This window comes from Centruroides vittatus, unplaced genomic scaffold (assembly GCF_030686945.1).
Source record: "Centruroides vittatus isolate TY-2023 unplaced genomic scaffold, ASM3068694v2 contig_1450, whole genome shotgun sequence".
NCBI classification, from domain to species: domain Eukaryota; kingdom Metazoa; phylum Arthropoda; class Arachnida; order Scorpiones; family Buthidae; genus Centruroides; species Centruroides vittatus.
In genome coordinates, this window is record NW_027120902.1 from 307,563 (window position 1) to 325,191 (window position 17,629).

Sequence of the window (17,629 nt, forward strand, 5' to 3'; positions counted from 1 at the left end):
TTAACGTAATCGCCGAATGTTAATTACAATAAACTGATCAATATCGGTTTGATATAGTTCATTATAGTGAAACATATTGTAAATTAACCGTACGTGACCGTGTATTGTTACACAAGGAACAAACACATGTTATCTATTACGTTTACATAGGCTATGGTGTTATATTGTATGCCAAGAATTGCCCACTCACTACAATTAGATGATGTCTAGAGCACAACTATACACAACTATACCTGACCTTACTGTGTTAGTAAAGGGATTACCATGAAGATCATCAGGTTATGTAACAGAATAAATAAAAGACGATCCGGTAACAGCGATCATCTTTAATGGATTTCAATAACCAAGTTATATTCTGTAAGACAAATGACAAATTATGTGATTATAGGATCAGTTACACTAGATTAATTAGAGTATCGTGAATGAAGCATCCAAACACACCATTGAAAAGCCAATTAGTAGATTCGAGAGATTTAAGCAATTACATTTAAGTGAAGAGTTATTTATTTAAGTAATTTTTTCGTAATTAATTGTTTAACACATTCTAGAAGATAAATTTACAATTTATTAATAAATAATTTGTAAATAAATATGCTTAGTTTGTAAACTTTCTAGCCAAATTTTCAACGTGTTTAATGATTAATCGTATGCATAAGTTATAAGCTTTAACAGATCATAATTCATTTTTACACCAATTAAAACTAATTTTTCTATACAAAATTACAATTATTGATTTTTCATTTCGTAAAAAAATATATAATATTAAAAAAAGTAAAAATTAATTCGAAAGTTTTAAAGCAATAAAGTATTTTTAATGGTTATCCATTTATGAAATTAATTCGCGAAACTTTATATATCTTCAGTTTAAACGAAAAAAAAGGTTAAAAAATTCTCTTTAACAAATTTTCTAACATTTTCAAAATTAAATCGGCCAATTTTTAATATTAAAAAGTTTTTTCTTCCTTAATTAATCTCCAGAAGAACTTAATTAATTCTAGAATATCAATATAAACCGTTACATGTATGCTTACGTCTATGTACTAATTCAATTGAACATGGATAAATTTATCGTAATCTAAGTTCAATTAAATTAGTTACGTACATGTACAGTACATTTAAATAATTAAGTTATCCACGTTTAAGTGATGAAAAATGATAAATTAGGCTTTAATATTTTGATTTTTTTTATAAAAAATGTGATTTACTGTAAAAGTTGGTATAAATTATTATAAAATATATAAAAAATATAGAAATTTCACTCCATTTTTTATTATTTTATTTTAAGAAGTGTGAGTGACAAAATACGACATTTGTCAATTGTTATGAGTGACACACATATTTCTCCCCTTCTTGTTTAACGAAATTATGTAATATTTTCACTCGTACGTAGAGAAAACAGCATTTATATATATATATATATATTATATATATATATATATAAAGAGAGAGAGAATGTTATGGTTATTATTATTATATTTAATAAATAATAAATAGTTATACTGACGAGTGATGTATAAAAATGGGAAAGTTGATGCATAGCCTTCAATTTTCGTTTTTTATTGTCTAACATTTCTCGAAAATATTTTTACTCTTGACATTTTATAGAATGTTTGTGATGGGATTTCACTGCTTTATTAGAATGAATGGGGCACAGTTGAGACTCTTTCTTTTCCTTCTCTAAGCAAGCATGTGCTACTTTACATCTAGTTGTAAATCACTTCTTGTATCGTATTTAGTTTTTATCAAAAATCGTATCGAGTTTAAAACATTTCATTCTTATATTTAATTGCTAAACTTTTTTCTACAAACATCTAAAACTGATTTCTCTTTGTTTACGTTACGATTTAATTCAGTTTAAAAATGATCTCATACCTCGTTACGCGATAAATTTCTGTTACGAAACTTCATGATAATTCGGTATTATCTGTTATATTATGTAGATTATTCGGAATTTTTGCTGTTTAAATGCATTAAATGAGAAAATTGATGCGGAATAATTAACAAATTGCTGAATATACATAACAAAATTACTCGGGCCATCAGCATAGATGTACTCACCTACAAGTACACAATATTGATTAATATTTGCTCCAATGGTTTTTCCACTTTTGCGAATAGTTCGATAGGACCAGACACGCTGCTGATATTTGTTATTACCAATTTCGACTTTCTCGCTTGTCACAATAAATTCATTTTACATCAACTCACTTTTGAATATTAATTTTAATTTTTCTTCTTTTTATTTTGAATTAAATTGGCTTCGAACCAGATTTTAAAGCAATTATTTTTACTTAATGGTCAATTTAAAGTAGTTTATTATCCCTAATATTCCTTTTTTCCGAGAGAGAAATGAAGCATTTGCACAGTTCCTACATTTCTTTGTCATATCAGATGATTCATCAGAAAATTAGATTTGTATCGCTCTTTATCAGTTACAAAATCAAATTAGATTTGTGTAAGAAAGGAAAAACTAAATGTTCCTTAAAATTGCCTTTATAATCCTTAAACTTATTTTAATTTTAACTACGATTTACTTCGGATTTTTTTTTTCTTTGTATTTAATGAGCTAAATTAGGTTATTGTCTTATTGTTTCATTCAAATTATTCTCCCAAAGTAAATCTAATTTTTAAACGATTTTATCCTTAAAAAATAAGCAAATTTACTTCTCCGTGATAACAAAAATGGAAATATTTATAAGAGTCTGGTTTCATAAGGAAGAAGCATCAACCTGACTTATCTAGAGCCTATAATCAGACTTATTCCTTATAAATTTATCAAAAAATTAGAGCTATATCATATATTATCGATGACAGAATTAGATTTACAAAATTTTTATAGCTCATTAAAAACAAAATTTTTATTAAATTTCCCAAAATTTTATATTAATTTCGCACGCAATAAACATAAAAATACCATCACTTAGCATTACATCTATCTAAAATTTAATTACTTTTCGAAGTTTATAAGTGGAAAAAGATTCTTTATGATAAAGTCACGAAATTTATTACAATATCTGCTACTCTTGACAGTTTTGCAAACATCTATTATTGTGGAATTAGTTTTTCCCTGTTAATAATATCAAAAGTTGACACAAGAACAATGAAACGTGCGATAGTATAGCGACACGTTGTCACATCTTTCAGCTTTCTATATTACTACTTTTAATGCGTTACGCGAATATTTATAATCGAAAATAATTATTTAAATTTTAAATTGACGTACTCGGTCCAAGAAATGATAACTTACATCTGTTAATATTCTATTTTTCTTTTATTTTTTTCCAGTCATTTACCTTATGAAATTCGGCAATGGAAAAGTTACATAAGCTTCGTTTTTTGTGTTACACGCTCCGTTACATTTCATTGTACGGTGCAGCCATCTGTGATATAGTAACATAACTATTTCACGAATTTTGGCGACTAAATATGAAGATTTCATAGAATTTAACACTGTTTTTATTAAGTTAAAAGTGTTATAAATGTGTTAGATGCAAGTTTACGCGCTTATAGGATAGTAGCATTAAAGGAAAAAAAATTGTTTTCATTTCTATTAAAGTAGTAAATATACCTTATGGAAGCTTTGAAAAATTGTATTTTAACGCTTTCTTTCCCCTGCAATATTTTCCAAATTGTTCTCTTTTATTATATTCTCAAATGTAGCGAAAATCTTTTACGGTCTCAAATTTTCTTCTTAAATATTAAAATTTTATATATTTTTAGGTTGGATATCATCAACAAAATGTGTTTTATAGCGTAAAAGTTGATGCAATAAGATAAGAATTTTCTTTGAATAAAACAATACTGGATATTTTTATGCCTAATCTTTCGTATATTTTACATAACATTCATGAATAATTCGAGATATTGAAAAAATCTCAACAGGAAAATAACTGGTGGAAAGTAACCATTAAACTATAACGAATTTCGTTAATAATGTTAAATTTATCGATTTAAATTTCATTTCCTCCCGTTTTATATATATTTAACATTGTAGGAAGGTTTTCTTGTTAAGAATTTCTTAAAAATGGTGCTGGGATTATTAAATTTAACACCTTTTCACTAATGGATAGTTCGAGTTTACAATACAGTAATTCTTTTTTAAAGTATTGAAGATAAACCCCAATTAGCATTAGGTTTAATATTATAATAATTTTTCAATATCGAATAACCAGCTTCATTAAATTACACCTATGTTTTCAGCGTCAAACCATCGCGATTAACACGTCATCGCGTCCTGTTGCACCCACTTTACTTACGTACCACGCAAGTTTAATGATCTTTCTTTCATTTTTATTTTTAAAAAAATTTCTAAATTAGCCATTTGTTTTAAACGAAGCCAAAAATCACTTAAATTATCAGTATATTGTGGAGTATATGACGCGTAGGCGATGCGACGCGATTAAGAGTAGCGACGACGCGAACATCGCGACGTCGCAACTCTGCTCGGGTCGATGTACGAATAACACATTATTAAATTAAACTAAAATATTATAAGATAATAAAATTAAAACTTTTAAATAAATATATTAAGCTAAAAGTAAGCTAAACTATATTAAATTATCTAAATTCAATAATAATTCCTTTGAAGTATGCAGGATTATATAATCAGTAATATATTATAGAACCGTTTATATTAATAAAATTTCTAAAACTAATTTAAGAAATTAATTTATTAATTTAATTACCAAATACTAATTAAATATTTAATATTTTATTAATAGAATATGAGTTAGAATAAGAAAAAAATAAGTAAATAAAAATGTTATTATTATTGTATTTCCAAAAACTTCTGTGAAAAAATTAGATTTGGAATGTTCCAATTGTTTTGATTTACAATATTTAAAAAAAATAATATCGAGTTTTTCCAATATGTAATAGAATTTCGTAAACAATGTTGGATTGTTCAGGCTTTTCAAAACTATTTGATGTTGTCTTGAATTTAGTCACACGTGTCCAAATCTCTAGGGATTAACCGTACTTTACCAATATAAATTACTTTTCTTTTTCTCTTAAATTGAAATTAAAGATTCAATTTTTCTATATCCTGTTCGATGCTTCACTGATTTGTAATGCATAAAAAATTTATTGAATGACATTATAAAAGTAAATGAAAAAAATAATAATTTATAAATAATTTTGTTTGTATTGTTTAGAAAAAAAAATAACATAAAATAAGTTTTTATTTAAATATTTTGTTGTTTCATTTTAATAAATAAGTAAACAAATTTGTGTTAGAATATCATCATCATCCTGATCATTGTCATATCCTCATCCTTCTAATTTTCCTCTTCAACCTCATCCTCATCCTCGTCATTATAATCATCATTCCCTTCCGATGTACAACAGATAACAGAGTAAAGAAAAGAACAAACTGTAATAAGAATAGTCCTCATCAGTTTGTATTTTCCCATTTAATTAATATAAAAATAAAAATTAAGTTTTAAAAATACAAAATAATAATAATAATTTTATAAATATAAAAACATTTTACAAACATTTTTCATAATTTAAAACTATTCGAATCAATAATGATTCTACTTATGATACGGTATAATTAATTTCATCCCTTAAAATTATATTTCATAATATTTTGATATAAATAATTGTTATTATTTATTTAGTTTTCATTTATTATTAACATCATAAAATTTATTCTTATTCTTAATCATAATTAAGATTTTGATAAATAGGATAAGAGAATAACTCAATTATTCTATTGCCAATTGTGTTCAATATATTATATACAGTTTTAAATATGTTACACATTGATTTGTGGATATTATAAATTAAATTTTATATATTTAAATATATATTTTTTATTAAAACGTATTCTTAGAATTAATTATAATTTATTCTGTACTGAAAATTCCATTGTCTACTAACAACAATTACCTTTTGAGAGTGGCTAAGAAATTCCTACTCCTTTCTGTTACTTATCAAAGAATATTAACTTTTGTACTTTCTTATCTCTTACATTCTGTGAACTTTGTCATTCTAATCGTTAAAAATGCATGAATAAATGTGACTAACCGAAAACATAAGCACTTTTCCCCTTCCAAAAATAAAAAATAAAAAAACTACTGAAAATTCCATAGAATAATTCTGTTTATAGCGTAAAAATCTTATCAGAATTTTGTCTTTGATCATTTAAATCAAGTAGGAAAATACAACTGTATTTGCATATAATTTACCTTAAAATCTTTTTTCTACATTTATGGAAATCCATTTGAAAATTCTCTCTTTACTGTAACACTTTGTACTATACTTTTAAGTTTACACAATAAATTATAGTAGATCGCATTTATATAAACTTATATTCTTTACTCCGTTTACAAGATTATTTTCGCATTTTCACATTTCAAAAAACTGAAAATTTCTTACTTTCTATGTTTTTTTTTTTTTTACTCTTAGAGTTTAAAATATGGTAATAAATATAACAAGTTAGAGTTAAAATATAAAGTATTTTACTTATAAAACTTTCAAATTCAGAGGGAATTCACTTGATCAAACCTTTCCTTTTGAATTGATAAGAAACTTTTTTTTTCTGTTCTTTCAGAAAATAAAATCGTTACAGCTGAGATGTATCACCTGAAAACATTAATATAAAGAACTTCTTTTTAAACTACATTTTAAATTTATTACTTTGTTTCCTTATTACTATTAATCATCTATTGGGGAAATTAACAATTGTGATTTTAAAGTATGGACGATTTGAAGCCAAAAAATAATAGAAATTAAAATTATTTCTGTGCTTTATTTATTCAATTAGTGAACGTTTGCCATTGATAAATTTAATTTTATAATAATAAATGAATAAATTAAAAAAAAAAATGTCTATTTTAAACACGTGACACACTAAAAAGTGTATGTGCTGCCATCTGCTAACATAAAATATAACTATTTTAAATACATAAAAAAAAGTAAAATTTTAAACTTTCAATTAAAATATTTTAATAAAGCAAAAAAAAATGTTTAAAAGATATAAATTAAAATTAGATTAACTTAGCTATAAATGGAAATGTTTTTATTTATTTGTTTATATAAAATGAATGCTTAATTTATATTATTCATTCTTTCTTAGGATGATTTTTTAATTTTTCATAGTATAAATTAAAAATTATAATATCCTAAATTCTAGAAAAAGTGATTTAAGCTAAATTTTAAGCACATGTGACTTTAAAAGTAATTATATAGTAAATTCAATGGCATATTAATAATGCATCTAATGACATGAAAATCTTATATTTGTTTGCGTTAATTGCATTTTTGAATAAATATTATGTTAATTTCTGTATAGATTTATGTTAAAAGTAATTTAAAATAGTAATAATTCGGATATGAAACGGTTGTGAGAAGAAAAATTAAACGAAGAATCAACAGAAAAAATATTAAATTTGTATACAAAAGTCTTAAAAATTAGAATATTGAAGTGAATATAATCTATTCTTATCGTTTTTCATACATTCAAATTTATCTTTTATTTTTTTTTATTTTGTTTTTCTATTACATAAGTCACTTTTAAGAATTTTCTGCATTTGAAATTCTTTTCGATTTTTTCATATTTATTAAAACAAAAAACAACAACAAAAGAAATGTTAGTAGAAATATCTAGCCTATTTCAAACCGCAATGGCCAATGAAAAACAAAGATTTGAATGACGTCATATCTAACACACAAACATCCAAATCAAACATGTCTTAGGACATCCTAAACCAGAATGACCAATCAGAAGCGAGTATTTGAACAGTTTATTTAAATGCTCGCTTCTGATTGGTCATTGCTGATTTTAGATTTACTGACGTAAGACATATGTTTAGAACGTACTGGAGATGACGACATTTTAATCCTTGTTTCTGATTGGCCATTGTTGGTTTTGGATTTACTAGGTGTTGATATTATTATTAACGTTCATTCAATTAAATAAATAAATAAATAAAAATACTTTATATATTTAAAAACATTACGAATTTAATTAAATTAAAACAAATAACAGTTTTTATTATTGAATTAAAAATATTTATTATATTTTAGAATTTATAAATTGGCAAAATGAAGTGATTATTTTCATTTTACATTGGCAATTTATCGAATCTTTTCCGTCAAATTACTGAAATTTCATTTCCTATTTGATGTTATTTATGAAATTTATTCGATTGCACATTTTATTATAGAGTGCAAATTAAATTTTTCCGTGTAACCAGGTAAACCGTAACAAGATAAATTGAATAAAATGAGTCTTGTTTTTCCCATAAATTTCATTTATGCTATTTAATTAATACTAATTGATTCTAGAACAATTTATTCATATCAAAGTAACCATGGAGACTTATACAAAGAAATACCTAAGGGAAAAATTACACAAATTATTACTTTCTTGCCAAGAGCTGACATCTAACAAGCAATCTTACTTTATTACATTTGTATACAAATGATAAATAAATTTAACGAGTGTAGCTCTAGAAAAGGCTTAATTTTAAAGTGTAATTAGATTATTTAAATAGCAACGACAATTGAAAAATTGCATATATATGACGTTTGGTAAATAGCAGTTTTTTTGGCGAATAATCGAAGTATCTGTTATATTTCTGGCGAATTTATATAAAAAATGAATTAAATAATTATATTTTGTTTCTAAAACAGATGTGCAATGAAATTACTTAAAGATAAGCAATGAGTGAATCCATATAAAAGTATTGTTCACTCATACAAATTCAGCTATTAATAAGCGTCATTACATCTAATGCTGGGTTATAACGTTGTAGTGACAAAGAGTGGGAAATTTTTGCATTAAACATCGCAAATATATGGAACCAACATTTGTAAAACAGCAGAAAAAATTGTTATCTATCATCAAATAGCTCATAAAAATCTCTATAAATACAGGTGACAATTTCTGTGGAAAAATAGAACACTTAAACCTATACAAAATATCAATCGATATAAAACTAACAATAAAGTTATTGATCGAAAATCTTTGTCAGTTTTGTAGAAAATATTATTTATCTTCCGTTCAAGCTGCATTTAAAGTCCGAATTGCTTTATTTTGTCATCTATCTGAAAAAGCATTATCAAAAGACTTGAATGAAAACTTTATATTTAATTTTCTAATAATTGAAATGAAGCGAATCATAATAAATCTTTATATATAATATAATTATATAATTAAAGTCAAATACGTCAGTTATTATAGCTACATAAAAATGTATATATATACACAAGTCTTACTAAAATTTATAGAAACTGTTTAGACTTTTGTATATATAGGCATATATATATATTTTATTACGCGAAGTCAAACAATTTTGAGGATAAAATTTTCATTTTATTGAAAAATAACTTCATAAATTTACTACTTTCTTCAATTCAATTCAAATCATATTCAAAATGACAAACCATTTTCTAAGATTTTTCATTGCACTACAGACGTTAATTCAAAATATTTAAACATGACAGCTGTTATGTGTCATAACAAAATTTGGAAGTCTTATCGTCTTTTTTTATAGCCGCAGCAATTCGTGGTTTATATTTATATAAAGCTCAATTTAGGCAGTCGAAAATATTTAGCTTTTTCATATTCAATCTAATTCGGCCATTATGTAAGTATTACTTATTTTATGCTCGATTTCTTTTTTCTTTTTTTACTATTTCATACAGAGAGTATTCGAGGTAATTCATAATTGTTAAACAATCCTAAAATAAATTAAAATAAATTTAGTTTAAATCCGTTTTATTGCCATTTAATTTTATATAAACGCTAAGACTACAGATAGCCTCTATCAGTTATTCATTTACTGTATTTCTAAATCCTTTAAAAGTCGTTTATTTGGAATTAATTTTCACAAATAGTTTTTTCTTTTCTAATGGCAAGTGGATTAAGAACATCTTTGTGCACAAGCAGTTTTACACAGAGACATGAGATCATTAAGTTTGTTTGATACAGCAATGTTGGAATCACGAACTAACTAATGTAAACAAACAAAATGGATCATCAGATTATCTGCAAAAATGCCTTGTCATAGCAGCGTGTTTCATTCTTTAACAATCTACTTAGTTCTTTTTTCTTCTGTTTATCTTTATGATCTTATTCATTCTTATCCCCAATAACTACTCTTATAACTTTAGTCAGTTTTCGAAAGTGGATATTTCTCTATTTTATCATAATTTATGCTAGGAACCAATCTACAATGATTGGCTAACAGATTATTTATGTAATTTTTCGCCATCAAAGTAAATTTTATGTAAAGTAACTGTCACCAATCTTCAGTCTATGCCTTTATCGTCTTGGGTCTCCATACTATCTCAGTTATCCGACCATCTATTTTTCTTCTTAGATTACTGAAACATTTTAAAACATTTTACGGAAAATTTTTATATAAATGTTCACAACTACATACTAATTTCCATTAATTTCAACTACGCATGGCCTTCTTGGAGCCCCAAAGAACCCAATAACTTTGTTATTCTTACGTATGTTTTTCGAACTTAGTGTTTCATATGCTCTATCCCTCTTCATCTACAACAATTAGAAATTTTGGATTCTGTAGAAAATATTTATCACGGAAAAAATAGAAATGGCGGCACCAGAAATTGATGAAATGTCATGAAATTTTTGAAAAAGTGGGTAAAATTTCCTAGTTTTTATACAAAATCAAAAAATCTTACTGTATTTTGTGAAGAACTTACCTAACATTACCTACCTATACCATTACCGCAGCTTCCAGTACTTTTTCGCCATCTAACCCTGGTTTATCTTATATAAAATCCGAAGTAGTCGAAATTTACAAAGTATTCACGTAGTTGCTCTTATTTACATTTTTTATTGCCTTAATATGTTAATGATTGCGCGCCAGGGCAGAATGATGACCAATTCCTCACAATTCGCTTTAAGTCAGAAAAATACTGCACCATTTTAGTATAATCTTTGGCTTGATATATTACAGTATGCTATTTACTAAATGTACAGTGCAATGAATTCGGAGAACTCATACCAGATTTATAACGTAATTACTTTGAACTTTGTCGTTTGTTTTTCAACCATATGTTTGTTCAATCGGTAAGGGGCGACGTAAAATTTATCTTCGAAATTGATCCGATAAATATTAAAATTTTAAACCACGTGATGATCTACAGTTCACGTAATTTAAGATCAATCATTTACCATTTTTTCAAAAGAAATGACAAGTGGGTCAATTCAGTTGGTTCACAATACATAATAATTATTCGAGACATTACTTGAATCTATACGAATAAAAGCTTGGAATATGTAATTTTAATAAATCTCCGAATTCATTGATAAATTTGACATTTAAAATTTTGCAAAATGAAACAGTGCTTAAATTTTTATACTTGAATTATAATATAAATTAAATACAGATGATAACGTATAACTAAATAAAATTTAAGGTAATGTCTATGGTTTAAAATAAATTTATATATTAAATTCGAATTTAAGTAACCCGGGTGCTTTTATTAATAATTACGAATATTAAAAAAATATTTTAAAAATGATCATAAACCAAGTTTTGTGATTTTCCTTCTTAAAGCAGTCAAAATTTATAATTTATGTAACCTACGTATTAATTATTATTATTTTTTTAAATTTTGGTCTTTCCTATAATCTTTTTTTCCTCATACTTCGTCCAGGCTCACAAAAGGGAAAACCGAATGGTGAGGGACAAATCTGGGGCAGATCGTCCATGAAAAATTCCTGGGGAGTTGCTCGCTTAGATTCCATTCTGGATCCTCCAAAGCAGTAAGCTAATGCCTTAACTGCCTTGACCAGCCGGCCATCCTTACATATTTTATTATGAAATGAAAAATAAATAAATAAAAATGAACGAAAATTGAGAAAATGGATGGATAGAAAAAATATATATATTGATCCGCCGCCACTTATTTTGATAAATTAATTTATTTAATATAACACTAAAAATTGCATCCTATTTTAAACTTTGTAAATATCTTTTTACAATAGTTATGTATAATTATTCAAAAAACACTCCTAAGATCATACATATACTGTCAGATGAACAGTCTTTCAAATTGTTTAAAATCACGTTAAGATGTAGATTAATATTAAATATTTTAATTAGTTTTAAAATTTATATATTTGTAGATTTTTATCCTAATTTTTAATCAGTCGTAAAGATCTATATCAGCAGCACAAGATTTTATAAATAAAATATAAAATTGATCAGACCGCGATGTATTTATAATTCTTTATTCTTTATGCAAAAGATACATGGCGATGTTCAATGGTCAAAATAAGCCACTTCCTACATTAAAAACGAGAAAAGACCCAATTAAAAGCTATAAAAATAACAATTATAAGTTAATTAATGTCACTAATCACAAGCTGATATTATCTAGAACAGAAAGTAGTCATCATGTAGGTATATAATAACAATACGTAGAGAAATAATATTTAATAACTTAGAATTAAGGAAATTAAAATGAATTTTTAAAATTTTATTCTGAAGAATCTAGGTATTTTTCCTAAATAATAACTTAAAAAATGGCCAATATCATACAAATTTACTCAAAGTCGTGTTAAGTAATATAAAATTAACATTGAATATAACAGTTAGAAACAAAACAAACAAAAAAAAACTGAATTTCAGAAATTTTTAAACTATATTATCGACAAATTATTGGAAACAAAATACTGTACCATTAAACTGTAGAAAGAAATGCGAATAAAACCGATATTTCTTCCTGATCTAATAAATAACTTCATACTAAAATTTGTTTATAAATTGACTCATTGTAATAATATACAATTAGGTAATAAAATTATATTTACTGTATTGTGAAAGAGCAATTTTGAAATACAAGTCTATAGATCCAGTTGTATTCTGATGTGGACTTAAAGGTTTAAAGGTAACATTTAGAAATTATTAGACTTTAATTTTAATGTAATGTTTTTAGTAGTTTTAATATCATATAACAGTAAAGTAGTAGTTTATAACAAAAATAATTTAAAAGAAATACATATTTAGTATTTTATTGTTAATTTAGTTACATTTTTTTGTATTAATAAACATAACTAATTGTATATCAACAATGGACAAAGTACAACTTGAGAGCTGTCTGTAGCTCTCAATGATGCAACTGTCGCATAATGTCCAAAGATTTAAGTAAAAGGTGCAAATAATATCACAATACTTTTACGAAAATTATAAAAAAAAAAATTATTATTTTAAAAATGGCTAATCACGCCATATCAACGTCCACACAGTAAATAAGTCTAAATTAATTGGCGTCATAACGTTACATTGTACGCTACATCATCCATTTGTATTTATGCTTTAATATAAATACATATAATTCTATTATTATTTCTCGCCTTTATCAAGTAGACTCTATTAGTGTGACTCTCGAAGTGCTTCAAGTCGGCCAATGTAGGTATATAAAATACTTTAAATCTATATAAAATTTATAAAACTAGAATAAATATAAACTGTTAATTTAATGCATCTATTTTATATAACTTGTACTGTAAATCATAGTAAGTACTGGGTTTAAAAGGAAATCAAACTGTAAATTATTAATAAAGGTAAATATATAAATAAATTAGGTTTTTATCATATAAAATTCTGTAATAAATGATTTTGTTTTACTTAAAAAAATGATTTATTACACAATAAATTTTAATCTGCATCATATTTAGATATTATTTATGTATTGATATATCACAATATAATTTAATAAAAAATTTTCGACCGTAAGGACAAAGAAATTGATTTTTTTGGATAATTATAGTTAACTTATTCTTGTCTGCACACTGTTTATCTGCCAAACAACTTTAACAATAACAATTATTATTTTTTCCGTATCGTTATATTAAATTTTAAAAACATTAAAGAATCACAGACATTTAATTTAATTTTCTAAAAATATATTATTCAAGTATGATTAATAAATGTAATACAGACGGAGGCGGTTAAGGCCTCAATCTTCTGCTGTAGGGAATCCGAGATCGAATCCTGGAAAGTATTTTCAAGGGCAGTCTACCTCGAATACGTTGGGTCATCCCCGTTGTGGGATCTGTCCAAACTTTCGATAGATATAATTAAAAACTCCTATAATTATTTGTTACTTATAACTACTGCTTTTATATTATTTTAATTCAATAGTCAATAAATATTATTTATTTTAAATTATTTAATTATAATTTGTGTTTCTTTATTATTATTAAATTTTGTATACAGTGAAAACTGCTTAGGCGACCACCTGCATTCGACGGGCACCTGTCAAAATGGGCAAAAATTTCTGGCACGGAATAGTTTATACGTAGAGTCTTTATATAGGTTACCTGTATTAAACGACCACCTGTGTAACGCGACCGCGAGCATCGATTTTTGGTCCGAAACAACATACAACAACTGTAATAAGCGACCACTTTCGCGAATATATCCGGTCTAAACTATTGTTCGAATCCATCTGAACAACGTTTCCCCCTCCTAATATAATGAATTAGTCTAATCTTTGCACGCAAAATATTCAAAAAAACAATAAATGCATTGGTTAATGTTACCTATGGTCCCAAAATGGCGGCTCGTCTCTGATTCCAGCAAATAGAAGAAAGGAAACAGTGATGTAGGTTCTAACCTAACCTAACCTATTCTAATAATTTTGTTGGTAATAATTATGGTAATTTATTAGAATATTCTAGGTTGGGTTAGGTTAGAACGTGCGTCCCCATTGTTTCCTTTCGTCTATTTGCTAGAATCAGAGACGAGCCGCCATTTTGAAACCATAGGTAACATTAACCAATGCATTAATGCTAAAATCAGTTTTACAGGCAGCCTTCCTTTTTTGATTCCACGATTGTCCAATGACAATCGCGGAATGTAATGAAATCGTATTATGAGAAAAAATAAAATCGTTTTATTATTCATTAATAATTTTTCATATTGTACTTAAGAAAATATTAAATATTAAAAACATACGGTATTTTTAAAGTTAAAATAAGATTAAAGAAACGAAAACCAACCAAAGTGATGGAGAGATACAATGCACTTGTATATCGATGACGTAATACACGTAACTGAGGAGCGAACGAAAAGAACCGAGTTGAATTTATTAAATCGGAAAAAATAAAGTGTGCATTATAATCGAGAAAATGAGAGTATCTTTAAAATATTAGTATTAAATCTGTTTTATAAAATCACGAAGACTCCTGTAAATCGAGTTATCCGATAAGAATAAAATACAATACCAATATAGCTCTATGGTTGAAAAAATTCGCTTAATTTTGCTTACTTCGAGTTTTGCTTAGTGGAAATGGCTAAAAAGTGCGCAAAATACGTACGGAAATGCGGTATTACAGCAACACCTGTATTGGACGACCACCTATCTAAAAGACCACTGTTTGAAAGAATCGTGGGTGGTCGCCATAGACAGGTTTTACTGTATTAATAAGCAATAACTTGTTTTTAAAAGTTAAGAAACCTTATAAACATTAAAAAGAAACAACTAAGAAATATTTTATGTTGTATAAAATGAAATGAAGGTAAATAACTTTGAATAATGAAGATACTTGAATTTATTCGAGTTAAAATATTAAATTGCCATTTATTTTAAAACATTTTAAACATATTTATTTAATAAGTCTTGTACTGTAGCTAAGATTCACGTTATAAACAAATAATAACATTTTTAAATATATTAAACTCCTTTTTTAAATTTAATTTTAAATTTTATTATTCTTTAATCTATCATAAATAATAATTATTTTTTAAATTTTATATAAGAAAACTGAAAAAATAAAAGTTTATTATTCGATGTACAGTTTTGTTTGCTATTTTTTTTATAAAAATGGATTAAAAATACATTAAAATCTCTATTAATACATTAAATTTAATTTAATAATTAAATTCTTACTTTTAAAATAATTAATTGTTGTTTATTTTAATATAAACAAAATAAGAAATAAGAAATTATTTACGTCTATTTATTATTATTTGTATATATAATCAGAATATACCGTATTTAATGCATGTTTTTACCATTTATAAAAATGATGCAAATTCAATTTTGCTGAAAATTGGAAGCAGCAATAACATCAAAGAAAATTCGATTAAAATATATTCAAATTTAATAATTTAAACCTATTAAATATTTTATGACAGAAAGGAAAGACGTGTTATTTTTAGCTTCCATTTATGGACTAACTGACTTGAATAACAGAATTATGCAGACATTTATTCATAAGTTTAAATATTAAAATTAAGTATAAATAAAAGCGATAGAAAAGTTTTTATAAATATGATTAACTTCCAACGAATATTCGTTCATTTAATTCTATTTTAAGCTATTAATTCTCCAAAAGTAATAATAATATAAGAAAATATGGCATTATTATTAATAATTAATTATTCTGTACTTATTTTAAACTTCTTCGATAAGTTTACAGAGAATTTTTCTTTAATTTCTAAGAATTTTTTTAGTTTTTAAGAGCAGTGAAATTAATAATTTTCTCGTTTCGAAATAATTCTATTTTTAAAAGATTAAATTAATAATCCGTAAAATAATTAATTATTTTACAGATTATTAATTTAATTTTTTTAAATAGAATTACGTTATCTGATAATGAAGGACGCGGATTAGACGCACAATAGAAATATTACGACGTAAACATGACACAGAGAAAACAAGATTGTGACGAATGACTGGTATATTTCTTTTCCAACCAGCACTATTAGCGTAAGTCCACGTGTAAAAAAAAGTAACACTAGCTTTAGTTTACGAAAACAAAAATATAGTTTCATATCCTACTGCAAATGGACACTGTAGTCATACTTTTGATTTCGTAAACTTAGGCTCCATTACAACTATTACTTTTTTTACACGTAGACTTAATGTGCTAATAGTGCTGGCTAGAAAAGAAATACACCAGTCATTCATCACAATCTTGTTTACTCTGTGTCGTGTTTAAGTCTTAATATTTTTATTGTGCGTCTAATTCTTTTTATCCTATTGCAAGTGGGCACTGTTATTCAGCAGTGCCCGTTTGCAATACGATAAAAATATTTTTAAAAAAGCTCCATTCGCTGTAACTATCCCTTACATCACTGTAAGATAAAAATAACTTCCTAAAAAAAATAAGACAGCTCCAGCCTGACTAGTCGAGGCTATTGTACTCGTAATATATTAGAAAACACTGCAATGTCCCCACGTATGTTTCTATTTTAGATATTAAAAAGATTCGATGCTTTTAAATCTTAAGTTAGTCACCTCCTCATTCTTTGAATTTCTGAACGTTTGTGATTAGCGAGGTTGAGGCCGAAGATTTAAACGCGAAAACGTGTACGTCGGACGTTCAGCGCCGCTTTCCTGTAAGCCTGGAAGTTTGACAATGGCGTTTGGAACGTCGAGTATGATTCCACTGACTTTCCAAACACCATTGTCAAACTTCTAGGCTTACAGGAAAGCGGCGCTGAACGTCCGACGTACACGTTTTCGCGTTTAAAACTTCGGTTTCAACTTCGCTATTATTTTTGTAATATTTCAAAACTAGACCAAATTATACTCCAATAAATAAACAAATTCTAGTACTTTAATTATTCTATACTTCGTTGTAAAATAATTAATAAAAATTGTTTAATTTTTAAAAATAAAAATATAA

The 17,629-nt window shown here is 25.8% G+C and overlaps 1 protein-coding gene across 2 annotated transcripts in view; it reads left to right on the top strand.

The window, feature by feature from the left end:
- The first annotated feature begins 12,858 nt into the window (after positions 1-12,858).
- The window catches only part of ebi (transducin beta like ebi), an 81,930-nt gene continuing 77,159 nt past the window's right edge, over positions 12,859-17,629 (top strand). Inside the window, exon 1 of one of the 2 annotated variants that reach the window (XM_067262366.1) lies at positions 12,859-12,879. The gene's annotated coding sequence lies outside the window, so the exon portion shown is untranslated. Of the gene's footprint in view, positions 12,880-13,319; positions 13,405-17,629 lie in introns of those variants that run through there. The other variant, XM_067262365.1, reaches the window with a different exon arrangement.